Consider the following 13,946-nt stretch of genomic DNA (forward strand, 5'->3'; position numbering starts at 1 on the left):
ACAAGTGGGTTTCTCGTCATCACGGATTATTATTTCGTAAATATTACTTTTGTTGTATTTGAATCTTAACTTTTTTGTTTTTGTAAAATTGGAAAACTAAACCAATCAAGAAATGAGTAATCCTAAACTTTCAACTTAAAGTCAACGAATTTGTCTTATATTTTTATCTGGATTTCATAATAAATGAAGTAAAAAGAATAATAGAGTAGAAGGCATTTTTTTGGTACCGTTATTCCACCTTATTCCTATTAATCACTGTGTCACTAGTAACCATCGTAACTTCACAAATCACCATGTTACTTCCATGTCTTCTATAGTTTTCTTGCCCATAGAAATCATGGCGTCTCTTGTGTCTAGTGTAGAAATATATATATATATATATATATTTCCCAGTAACAATTGTGGTTCTCATAACTATCACGTCATTTCATGGCGATAATGGTCATCGTATCTCTAGTAGTCTTAGCCTTCTTCGAAACCTTTGCGTTTTCAGCAACCATCAGGTCTCTAGAAACTATTGTGTCGCCAGTAACCATATGGTCTCCGAAAATAATCGTTCCCTAAATAACCGTAATGTGTTAATAAATAACTGTACTCGCAATAATTACGTGTATTTATAAACCATTGTCTCCAATAGCCATATTGTGTCTAGAAATCACCGTGTCTTGTTATATATTTAAAATAAAATCTTTCGGGAAAATAAATAAGTTTTTTTTTTATTCTTATCACCAACACTGGGAAAATTTGTCAATTTGACCTTCATATCTTTGGAACTTCACATAAAGGTTGCTTGGTTTTTGGCTTGAAGCCAATCTGATCTTAATCATACTACAAGGACAGCGGATGCGACACATCATATTTCTGAACAATTACGGTTTTAATCCCGCAAGGTTAAAGTAAGATTGTCTCATTATAAGCCAGAGAATTATTTTGAAACTTTAGCCATCTGACATCAAAGATGGGGATAATTCTTAGATCCTTAGATGTCAAACGGGAATGTTGAAAACTTAAACATATGGTTTCATAACGAATAATTCTTCATTGAAAGCCAAATTAGGATGTTGAAACTTTAGATATCTGGCTTCATAAACGAATAATTCATCGATAAAAGCGAAACAGAGACGTTGAAACTTTAGAAACGAGTAATTCACAACATACTTGGCTATTTATCTTTATATTTATTCAAACATTTTGAATGATATTCCGAAATCCAGCAGTCGTTTTCAAGAATATTTTTTATAATGGAGATTGGGCGTGTGTGTGTGTGTGTATCTTTTATAGGTTAATATTTTAGCCTAAAATTGAAATGAGATCAAAGGGCCAATCGGGTGACGTTGGTCCTCGTTTTTCGAATTAAGCTTAAAAAACACAAGTTGCATATTACTTCCCAATTAAATTTCAAAATAGCCATTCCTGCTATTTCTAAACTAAGGTTTAGGGTGATAGGCGACGTGTGTGCATTCAAAAGAGAGAAAAATATCCGTACTCCATCAGAGTCAGGATAAAATTCCAACACTCCTATTAATTAGAAATGGAGCAATTAATTGATTTCTCCCTCTCTCACTGTGATACACAAACACTGATAAACAGTTCGACTGAAAAATCATCCATTCAAGAATCTCGGAGGATAATTAAGTAGATATTTTAAAAACGTGAATGTGAAAATGTTTTTACTACGATAACTTTCTACTTCCCTTCCAAAAAAAAAAAAAAAACCACACAAAACAACGTTATATCTCGTGTGATGCGGGAACTACCATAGGGCAACGATACATCGAGAGAGATAAATTAATTTAACTGTGAAACACTGCTTTAAAATGGGTATCTGAACAACAGTTAAGTGAACTTGTAACACTCACCACATATTTGGTAGACGTATCATAAGAAAAATTTAATATTCTGTACAATTAGAACAGATAATAAACAAAACAAATAAGAAAGGAATGCCAGAAACTTCTTCTCTAAGTCGCAGTTAACATCTATGATGATAACTTGATACGTTTTTGGTTTGTTCTTCTGCTGTCGTAAGTGAGAAGGTAATGATAATGGCTACTAGAGATTACCTGAAGTTTCTTCAACTTGATATACAAGAATCAGCAAGGTGTTTATTAAAATATATCCACTACATCCATACACTCAAACTGTACATTTAAAGATAAAAACGCACGTATGCTTGATAAATTATATTTTGGGTGAAACCAAAGAAAATGATGTTTGAGAAAAATAAATCGCACAAGAAGAAATGAGGTCAAAGAGGAGGTGAAAACAATGAACTGCACTCATCTCGCTAGTTTATTGCAATAAGATAAATTATTGACCTACATCATTAACCGTGAACCAAAGTGTTGGCCGTGACTCAAGTTCTTCGCTCCGGATGGCCGTTCAGTGACGTAGATTGTAAACTTGTTTGTGGGGGTAACAAAGTCGTTTCGCTTTGGGATCTCGAGGTCACATACAGTTGATATAGGACCTTGAGTCATAGAATACACCATAGATGATGCAATATGGTGTTCCTCTTTAAAATACAGAACTTGGTGTGAGTAGCCCTTGTCTTCAGTTTAACGTCCAGACATAATTTATAAATCAGAAGTTGCTAATGAGGCCTACATCCTTGAATGTCAAGAACTCACAATCTTCACACATTGGCATTTAATCCTTTGAAGGACACAAACAATTATCGTGTTCAAATAAGCACTTAAAGACGTAAACACACACACACACAAAAACATAGTTTTTCAGTTATCTGGGAGTGTTGTTCACAAATCAAGTTCTTTAAGAGGACAAAAAAGATGACACAACGAGGTATACGTCAAGACTGTATATGGGTTAACACCTATAAACCTTGACAGGATGAAAAAAGAATGACAGTTACAAGGTACTATAAGTCAGTAATATATATGAGTTAACAGCTACAGTTCTTCTACTCACAGAGTACCAAGTTAGGACTGGGTTCCTTCTACTCACAGAGTACCAAGTTAGGATTGGGTTCCTTCTACTCACATTAGGACTATGTTCCTTCTAGTCACAGAGTACCAAGTTAAGACTGGGTTCCTTCTACTCACATTAGGACTATGTTCCTTCTAGTCACAGAGTACCAAGTTAGGACTGGGTTCCTTCTACTCACATTAGGACTATGTTCCTTCTAGTCACAGAATACCAAGTTAAGACTGGGTTCCTTCTACTCACATTAGGACTATGTTCCTTCTACTCACAGAGTACCAAGTTAGGACTGGGTTCCTTCTACTCACATTAGGACTATGTTCCTTCTACTCACATTAGGACTATGTTCCTTCTACTCACAGAGTACCAAGTTAGGACTGGGTTCCTTCTACTCACATTAGGACTATGTTCCTTCTACTCACAGAGTGTAAATTTACAGCTCTGTTCCTTCTCTAATATTTTGTTATGAATATTTTATCTTTTAAAGATAATGCTATTTGGTTCAGTAGAATAATTATTTAGTTATTTATTTGTACATTTTTGTTCAGTTGGTGCTTTCGATGTAGTATATAAATGACATAATGCAATAACGTATACACTTGAATTATTTTATTTGGAAAACCTTACAAGTTTTAAAAGATATGTGCTTCAGCCGCTTAATTATTTGAAGGTTAATTTTACAATTTTGACTGATAGATTTGATCACAAGATGTCAGGGTTTGCTTCAAAGAATGATTGGTTTAAGTACTTCATCTTTATTGGAATTGGTCCATGTTTTGGATCAGGAAGGGACAGTTCAGCGTAGACCTCGTCCTCCTACTCAGGAATTGTTGTTTAATTTGCACTGTTACTGAATCCTAGGTAATAACCCCTTTTTTTACGTTGTTGATGCATTGCTCACAGCATGTTACATTTTGTCCATTGTCCGTAGTTTTAATTAACATACCATTTTCGTGCCATGTGCAGTTCATGAGGTTATATTACCTCATATATTTTCACTAGTTTCTTTTATGTATGATCGCACCACTAGTCTGTGTTCAGAATACAGTTGGCCCGGCATGGCCGAGTGAATAGGGTGCTCGACTCTCAATCTGTGGGTCACAGGTTTGAATCCTCATGACACCGAACATGCTTGCGCTTTCAGCCGTGTGGGCGTTATGGTATGTCGGTAAATCCCACTATTAGTTATTAAAAGAGTAGCCTAAGAGTTGTCGGTGAAGATTAGCCGCTATCCCTATAGTTTTTCACTGCTAAATTAAGGACGGCTAGCGTAGATAGCCCTTGTAGAGCTTTGCGCGAAATTCATAACAAACCAAACCCCAATACAGTTCTGTTTAGCAGTTATACACACACGTGACCCTATTTTTACAAACAAAACCCTTTTAAAACAGAGCTAGTTTATGTCTAGGATTCAGTTAGCCTAACACTCTTTGGCCTGTAAAATATTTATTTACAATGTTTAGAAGGAAGAGGTACTTGGGGCTTCGTTCATTCTGTATTACGTAGCTCTCCAGTTTGGTCATCAGTTGAATTTTATTAATATTTTTCTTATAATATTGAAGTTACCTAGGTGTTTCTGTGATACAATTGGTATGTTTGAATATTTTTGAAGAAACACTGAGGTTATTGATTATGGGACTCATTATGTTTTCGTTTAAGTATAATTTCGTATTAGCTATAGTTTGTTGACGTGTGTATCTGTTACATTTATCCATGTTATATTTTACGACTAGTCTCATATGTATTCTGTAAATATTTAATATATTGTCTGGTGAAGCTTTTTGTTTGTTGCTAATCAGGCTAATTAGGTAATACGCTTTCTACCCAATTCTAGTTTTTGTCCTGTTAATGTGTGGTATCCAGTTTAAATTTCAGTCAAATGTAATCAATACTAAATTTACTGATGTTGTTACCTGTAAGAAAATCCTGTCTAGATATCACTGTGATATTAACTTGCTTGTTTTGTACGATGCTTGTAAATAATGACTTTTGCTTTGTATGAATTAATTTCAACTCTCCGCTTGTTACAGTACACTTCTATTTCGTTTAGTAGTGGTTATATGTTGTTGTTCTTGAGTTTGGGGCACTCTTCCAGATCGCAACATTGTTTGCGAACGATGAGCAAAAAGTGGGGTTTGGGTCTTTGTGAGGCGCATTTAATATTCACTCTGACGCACCTATCTTCCAAACATTTAGCGAATAATGTTTATGGTTTAAAAGTTGTTTGCTGGTTTGTCTCGAATTTCACGCAGAGATAACCGAGAGTTATGTGCTCTACCGTGCCCTGTATAACTGTGATAGACTAGAAAGAAGGAACTCATGAACGTCATCAACCGCCAATTCTTGGGCTGCTCTCTCACCAACGAATAGTTGAATTGACCGTCACATGGTAATGTCTTCACGGCTGAAACGGTGAGAATATTCGATGATGGGAATTCGAATCTGCGATTCATAACCACCAGTTAAACTTCAACAAACCATAAACATACTTCAGTTCCATATTGTTGTTGTTCTGAATTAAGCACAAAGCTACACAATGGGCTATCTGTGCTCTGCCCACCACGGGTATCGAAACCCGGTTTTAAGTGTTGTAAGTCCGCAGACATACCGCTGAGCCACTGGGGGGCTCAATTCAATGATTTTCAAAAATAAGCATAAATGTAAACAATAACTGTCTAGGAAAAAGAAAGGTTTAAACATCCAAACTAAGTACGTCACATTCACTCTCTGAATGATGAACAGTGTGTGGTTGGCGGTACTGCTAAATGATTGAGCGGCTATGTTTTTAACCTAATTTTATTATTATTATTATTTACTGAATGATCAAAGTAAAATTAACATAAACTACATTTTAAGATCATTTGTTTTCTGTATTCTTTTGTAATCAGTGTTGATAATTAATGGTATTTTTTCAGTTTCGCAAAAGATAATTTTTGTGTTCTCTTGTTAACAGTGTTGGTAACAGTTACATGTTTTCGGATTCGTGAAAGGTTATTTATGTTTGCTTCTTAAAAGTATTAGTAATTATGGTATTGTTTCAATTTGTCGAAACGTTTTTTTTGTTGATTTTTTTGGTACTATCACTGGTTGAATATGTGTTATTGAAAAATACGTAAGATGTGTCACAAGTTATGTCAGTGTTAGTTAGTTAAACTTTAAAGTGTTGGAGGTCGTTCTTCGATTGAATTTGCCTCTGTTGAGCCATTGTTGCTTTAGGATTAGGCCCCACTTTTCGTAGGAGTGTTAATAAATGTACAGAGGTTATTACTCTATCAGACAGTCTTTACCTTCTTATTTTGTATGGCTGCGTAGGTAAAGTAGGCCTACTTAAGTCGTGATTGCCGTGAATAGATGACCTTTGTAGTGAGATACTTTGAATACTTACACTAAGTTACACTTCCGCGAGAGGGCTTGTCGAAAAGAGGGAGCAGTTTTTAATTGTTTGAACTGTTTTAATAATGCACCTATCGTTTCAAAAGTCAAATGTTTTATGAAAAATGCGATGTAAACAACAGTTTTTGACTAAAAGAAATTGAAAATAAATGACTTTTAAGAAAAAGAGAAATTGCTTGAAATTTTCCATGAGTCCAATTACTGTTTTCTATAATTCACTTCTTGAGCGGAATTACACTTATTAAGATGTCCCTCAGTTGCTATGCCTTACGTCTCGCAGCTTACAACGTTAAAACTAAGATTTTAATATTTGCAATGGGTATAAAACAGTTCAAGCAAACTTACTAGTGCGGGTTTGGTCTGGTAGTTATCTTACCAGACTGTGGATCCCTGGTTTGTGTTCAGTTATGACAAAGAAGACAAATAACGCTGCACTTTGGAATCATGGCTGAAATATACGTGTGGTGGTCAAATCCCAGTGCTCGATTAATTAGAATAGGCCCAGAGCTAGTGATAAGGGATTTGTTGTAGTTGAATTTCCTCTAGCCTATCGTTTCAAAATTAGGGACGCCTAGCACAGATAATCCTTAAGTGCGTGTGTAGTTATGCTAATAAAACAAATAACTACCTTATTGGAAAGTGTTGTTGTAATTCAAAACTACCTCAAAACCCTAGAATCAGAAACCTTATATGGCTCTATGCATTCTAAACGTTAACTTATATTGTAAAATCGTTTTGTACTGCAGTTTTATTTCGATGAAAAACTGTCATGCGAAATAACAGCTGAGAAGCCAGACCCTTAGCGATGATTTATCTCTTTCGCCTTCAGTCGTGGAAAATAGTAATTACAATAATAAGTTTGTTTGTTTGTTTGGAATTTCGCACAAAGCTACTCGAGGGCTATCTGTGCTAGCCGTCCCTAATTTAGCAGTGTAAGACTAGAGGGAAGGCAGCTAGTCATCACCACCCCACCGCCAACTCTTGGGCTACTCTTTTACCAACGAATAGTGGGATTGACCGTCACATTATACGCCCCCCACGGCTGGGAGGGCGAGCATGTTTGGCGCGACGCGGGCGCGAACTCGCGACCCTCGGATTACGAGTTGCACGCCTTACGCGCTTGGCCATGCCAGGCCCTACAATAATAAGAGTAATTACGCGACTTCATTTATCCTAGGTCCGGCATGGCCAAATGGTTAAGACACTCGACTTGTAATCTGAGGGTCGCGGCTTCGAATCCCCGTCACACCAAACATGCTTGCCCTTTCAGCCGTGGGGGCGTTATAAGGTTACGGTTAATCCCACTATTCGTTGGTAAAAGAGTAGCCCAAGAATTGCTAAATGAGGGACGGCTAGCGCAGATAGCCCTCTATTAGCTTTGTCCGAAGTTCAAAACAAAATAATTTATTTCTGCTGCTGTTTATTTTAAACAGATTTCTTGCATTTATAATGATAATATTGATATTAAGTACAAAGATGGTTTTCGATAAAAGTTTCTTCTAGATATTTCTTTAGAAGCATAAATATCATCCTTGTTATAAGTAACGATAATTAGTGTTAACTACAATTGTATACAGGGCTGAGCACACAAATTAACAAGTTACGTAACAGTCACAGTCGTTATAACGAATTGGTGGAACGTTATGCATCAGAACTACATTTTGATGTTGTTTGGCATTGTGTTGGTAATGTGATGTTATTGAAAACTGATCGCTTTTGGAAGAATGTTTAACAGCCTTTTCCGACATAGAATATTCTTACACTGAGGTCATAAAGATGTGTTCCAAAGAAGAATTTGATATTTTATGAGGCGTAGATATCCCTTGCACTTAATAATATTGGAAAGCAAAGGAATAAAAACCAACATGAAAACTAGGACTATTCATGAAGTGACCTACGAAAAGTTGTAACTCAGTCGTTGTAAACAAAGTGCGGCGTTATGTAACAAGTAAAGACCCAGGAACGTAAAGATCACTGAAAAAGGTAGTTCATTTGACTTAGGAAACAACATGCATTCAACTAGAACAATCTCTTCCTGGAAAAACTACACAAGTTGCTTCCACGATATATCCATTGAACCGTCAAACACCTCCAAACAGCTGGGAGTGAAACCTTTATTTATGTTATTTCTTAAGAAATTTTAATTAACATGCCCCCCGTAGGCGGTGTCTGTGTATTTCTGTATGATTAGACTGTTGAAATGGGTGGTGGGAAACTGATGTCCTTGTATGCTAGGTGGATTTTAAAAAGCCTGCATGAAGGAGCGTGTTCTTTGAACATGACAGTTCATCGACGAAGCCTTTTACAATATAAACTACATAACAGGACTATGATCAAGATACATTGTAGAATATGATAGGACATGGTGTCGTTGATCATAATAACATTACAAGGCTGCAAAGTCGTTCTGACATAAAGCATACTTTTTAGACAAAAAAAATCCTAAAGTTTTCGAAAGTTTTGTTAACACAACTCAAATAATATGTATATTTATTATATGATAAATTTTAACAACAATTGTGATAAAACTCGAAATATCGGATAACACATGTAACATTATACAAAAAGCACAATAATTATAAGAGAATTCCACTGGCTGTAATAACTTAACGTTACAGGCTGAGCAGTACGGACGACTGCAACGTTACACAAGACCGAAACGTTATAAAAATAAAATATTATTATTTTAACCCAGATGGTCTTGAGTAATGTTAAATACAAATTATTCTAGACTTTAGCAGTTTGTGTATGCAAATGTTATGCTTCATAAATGTTGACTTCATAAATATTCACCATATTTCAACAGCAGTTTTTATTTTTTTAAATTATAAGCCTAATTCACAAAAAAATAATCCAGTGACACGTTCGAGAGCTTATAACCCAATAATTCAGAATTCGATCCCTGCAGCAAACAGGACATAAATAACCCAGTTGTGAGTCATTGCACTAAAAGAAGCGAGAACTACATAAATTTACTTTTAACTACAGAAAAACACTTGCAACTAATTAAGTTATATTAACATAAAAATCACCACTAATATTAGATAAGAAATATGTAATAATTAAGTCCGGGACGTCTTTACCTGGAGGTTAATAATTCAAGATTCCCCCCTTCCTCCTCCAAAGTTTTCAGGAAACTAAAAATCAGTGTAGAATAAACATCGCTCTGAAGAAGATTGCTGACACAAGGTGTCAGGTTACGGAGTCGCGCGTGTTATAAAACGTACAACGCTTTATTTTTAATCGTTATGTACATATATACAGGGTGGCTCGTAAGTCCCTACCCATCCATATATCTTATGTATCCAGTGTATCTGTGTGCTGTCCCTCATTCTTGATGCATAATATTATGCGACGTCATGTTCTGTGAGACATGTTCCTCAACATAGCAGGGGTTATTGTTCCAAATGCCGCGGTAACAGCTGCCTTTAACTCATCATTAGTATTATAACGTTGTTTATAATAACATATGGATGGGTAGGGACTTACGAGCCACCCTGTATATCCAAGTTTTGAACACCGTCACAGCTTTGCGCGTTTCATAAAAAGCAGCTCCATTCATCGTACAACAAAAGCGCGACGCGTTTCGAAATAAAGGTTTTTATAATAACAGTTCATGTTATGTTTCATCAACTATAAATTTTAAACACTTAAGTACAAATTCCTGTAGCCCAACCTTGACATAGGAAAACTAAAGATGAAGAAAACCTCTCTGAATATATTCATAATTTACGACAAACTCCTTTCCTCCACCCTCCACCCACTCCCACACATGACATAGTTATAATGTCATAGCCTAAATACATGTTTAAAAAGTCTGTGCGTTTATGACAGAAAAAGGAAAGTCAAATCACACATTTGTTTGTAAGCTAAGTATTATTGTATGTGTTTTCGATTCAGTCTTGTAAATGTTCATACAGTCATCAAACTAATCAAACACATTGAATTTCAAAATCTTGGTCAACACCCCACAAGAGAGCTCTCACAAACCGGCTGGTTTCAGAAAGGCAAATCTATTTCACGTTTTCTCTTGGCATCTCAGCGGTTAGCTTGAGCGTTTTTATCCGTTGAATTCGGAACTGATACCCGTGGTAGACACAGCGCAGACATTCGGTTGAGAAGTTCCGCACTCAAACAGAAACAAATATCGATAGTATCGTGATTGTTGCTTTATGTCATTCATATAGAATGTTGTTCTTTACTGGGTTGTAAATCAACAGGCAGTGTAAGGTTTGTAGTAACGTAAATCAGCAGCCAGTGTGAGGTTTGTAGCAACGTAAATCAACAGGCAGTATGAGGTTTGTAGTAACGTAAATCAACAGGCAGTATGAGGTTTGTAGCAACGTAAATCAGCAGGCAGTGGGAGATGTCTGTCTCTGGTATTTGAGTATATATAATTTTTTATACCCAGGAGGGTCAGGTACACCAAGACCTCTTCTTCCTTACATTACATTGTTGAAATTGACTGATTAATATGTAGTAATATCAACTTTAGACTGGCCCTTTTTCAGGGCAATGTCCATTTATATTTTCTTTCTCTTTTTTATGTCTATTACGTAGATGGCGTAATTTAGCACTATTTTATTAATTATTATTATTTAAATTTGATTTTATCAGATGTACAAATTTAACGGGGAAAGGTGTTGGAAGCAATAGCACTCTGGATATTAATGTGTAATACTGTGAATTTATCCTTGTTTAACAGAGTTCATGATGTATGTTAACATTTGTGGTAGGTATTTTTGGATGTTTTTCATAATTATTTTAATGATTATATCTGTTAGATTGTTTTCATTATTTGGATTTGTGTATTCTGTCAATATTTCAGAGAAGGTGGAAGTAATGGCATTGGTTAGTGTGTTTTCAATGTTCGTAGGTGTGGTTTTGTGTGTGTCTTCAGTTGTATTAGGTAAATCTTCATTACTTGTTGATGATTTTTCCTGCATAAATGATGTTTTATTGACTACTGCAGCATATGAGTTTGTTTGTGTGTTTGTGTTTTCTGATGCTGGAGTGGTAGTTGGTTTTGATGGTTCGTGAATTTTGTTTGTTTGTGGCTTGATCGTGTTAGGATTTTTAAGCTCTTATAAGTGTCTTAACAGATTTGTATTTCTGGCATCCTTTATAGTTTGCCGCATGTTCTTCCCCACAATTACAGAATTTAGGTTTGGGGTTTTGTTTGGTGCATTGTGAAATGTGGTGATTTTCTCCACAGCCTAGACAACGTGCAGTTGCTTGGCATGAAGTGGGAGAACTGTAGTATTGTTTGTTTGTTTTGAATTTCGCGCAAAGCTACTCGAGGGCTATCTGCGCTAGCCGTTCCTAATTTAGCAGTGTAAGACTAGAGGGAAGGCAGCTAGTCATCATCACCCACCGCCAACTCTTGGGCTACTCTTTTACCAACGAATAGTGGGATTGACCGTCACATTATAACGCCCCCACGGCTGAAAGGGCGAGCATGTTTGGTGCGACTGCGATTCGGATCTGCAGTAACGTAAATCGACAGGCAGTGTGAACTCTGTAATAACGTGAAAGACAAACTACCATATTATATAAATAATTGCTTAGGTTGTAACATAGAGCAATAAACACTGTTATAAATCACCATAATCTATAAGCACTGTTGTACAGTACTAAAATTTATAAACATCGGGATACATATTACCACAATCTATAAACACTGTTACAAAGTACCATAACATATGCATACTAGGTTACACAGTAGCACAATTTATAAACATTGTGTGACAAAGTACCATTATCTGTAAAACTCGTGTTAAAAAGTAGTACAATTATAAACTGTGTTACATTTAACCATAATCTACGCACTGTGTTTCACAGTTACATTTTGCTATAATGGTGATAGACGTGTGAGTGTGTTAGTATCCATTACTCAGATTCTTATGGCTCGATTACCATCATTTTTGTATGGTAACCGACAGACGGTATTCAAAAGCTATTTTGTTTTATGGTTTTTATCTGAAAAGGGAATAAAAAAAGCCGCTATAACAGAGCACGTTCGCACTTTTTAAACGAACCTTTGGATTTGATATTAAAGACACACGTACTCAAACAGTTAAACGAATCAGTTAGTATCTAATGCAATCATTAGGAATTTAATATTAAAAGAAAGTGGACGAACATTATCTAATGTTGTCCTCTATACCGTACTTTGTTTCGTTAACGGATACTCTCACCTAGTATCTCTAAATATTCTGTGTATTCAGTAAGATAATACACAAGTATTTTGTGCTACCTAACAAAGGAATGTAAAGATAAAGTTTCGACTTTTATGACTCACAGATATCGTCAGATTAGAAAGAATAAAATAATCTGAAGTCGTTATGTAAAGCACGCTTACCTGTAGAGCAGAGCTGTCGAGCTAAGCAGTAGTTAATCTTCTTAACAAACGTTTCTCACTTCGTTCTTCCAGTCTGATGTTATGTCAGGATGTATAACAAGATATCAGGCTATTAAAGTACGAGGACTCTGTCTAGAGAACTGGAAGTTACTCTTGGTGTTTCGAGTTATTTCAGGAAGTATAGTTGGATATTAGTGTTAATAAACTCGTAGGACTGTCCTCCTTTAACTGGGGGATTGGGTCTAAATCTTTGTCAGGAGGTGTAGTTAGACATTAGTGTTAGTAAACTAGTAGGACTGTCCTCCTTTAAGTGGAGGGGTATAAGTCTTTGTCAGGAGGTATAGTTAGATATCAGCCTTACTTAAGTAAAAGGTCCGTTGTCTTTAACTGAGGTGGAGGAGTTACTATGTGTTGTGTTAGGAGGTGTTTTTAGATATTAGCCTTACTTGACTAAATATCCTTTTGTCTGGCTGAGTAGAGGGCTCCACCGACGTGCTCAGTGTTGGCCTTCCAGTACTCTTCACAGTGAAGCGAACAATGCTTCAATCCATCAACTAATTCGGCGTCACGTAAATTTAGATGCGGCACGTAGAAGCCACTCGCATGTTTCCAGCAACGATCAGGTGGAAGTGTTTTGCCCTTCTTGGTTTTGAGTTCACTGAGCTTAGGGCTACGACCACCCTCACTTTTGACGACACACCGAGGTCTACTTCGAACTGGTGAAGGGTGGCATGGGACTTGTCTCCTGGGCGAACGAGATAGGCTTGTACTCGGATGTCGCAGCTCACGCTCCGTTGGTCGCTATGGTTATTGCACCAATGCACTTGATGACGTCACGGCTAGTTCGCATGAGCTGATTCCAAGGGAAGATATTCAATCAGTTTCCACGTGCATACAAACAAAAGCAACAATGGGATTTAGTATCAACAAGATGCAAATATCGTTTTTTTGTTTTTTCTTGTAATCATAACGCTATAAAGAGGCTAATGAACACATCTCAGGTTGGAGGTGAAACAATGAAAAGGTCAGTGTTTGTGTCGGTGAGAAAAATAACTTAAATGATTTTAATCAATTCTACATATTAATTATTAAGTGTATATATTATAATACATATTTACTAACACATAACACACGTGTTTCTAGGTATATTGCAAAGCGACATAGCCTTTCTTGGATGTGTGCTCAAGCGCCAAAGCGAGTTGGTTCTCTGACGTGGAGAAAACCACATGTTGTTGAGACGTGAACATGGGCC

The 13,946-nt window shown here is 36.3% G+C and overlaps 1 protein-coding gene across 1 annotated transcript in view; it reads right to left on the reverse strand.

Annotated features, from left to right (window-relative positions):
- The window catches only part of LOC143239104 (uncharacterized), a 49,946-nt gene extending 36,486 nt beyond the window's left edge, over positions 1 to 13,460 (reverse strand). The window contains exon 1 of the mRNA XM_076479931.1: positions 13,141 to 13,460. The gene's annotated coding sequence lies outside the window, so the exon portion shown is untranslated. The remainder of the gene's footprint in view (positions 1 to 13,140) is intronic.
- Positions 13,461 to 13,946: the final 486 nt, after the last annotated feature.

This window comes from Tachypleus tridentatus, chromosome 13 (assembly GCF_004210375.1).
Source record: "Tachypleus tridentatus isolate NWPU-2018 chromosome 13, ASM421037v1, whole genome shotgun sequence".
In the NCBI taxonomy this organism is placed as follows: Eukaryota; Metazoa; Arthropoda; class Merostomata; order Xiphosura; family Limulidae; genus Tachypleus; species Tachypleus tridentatus.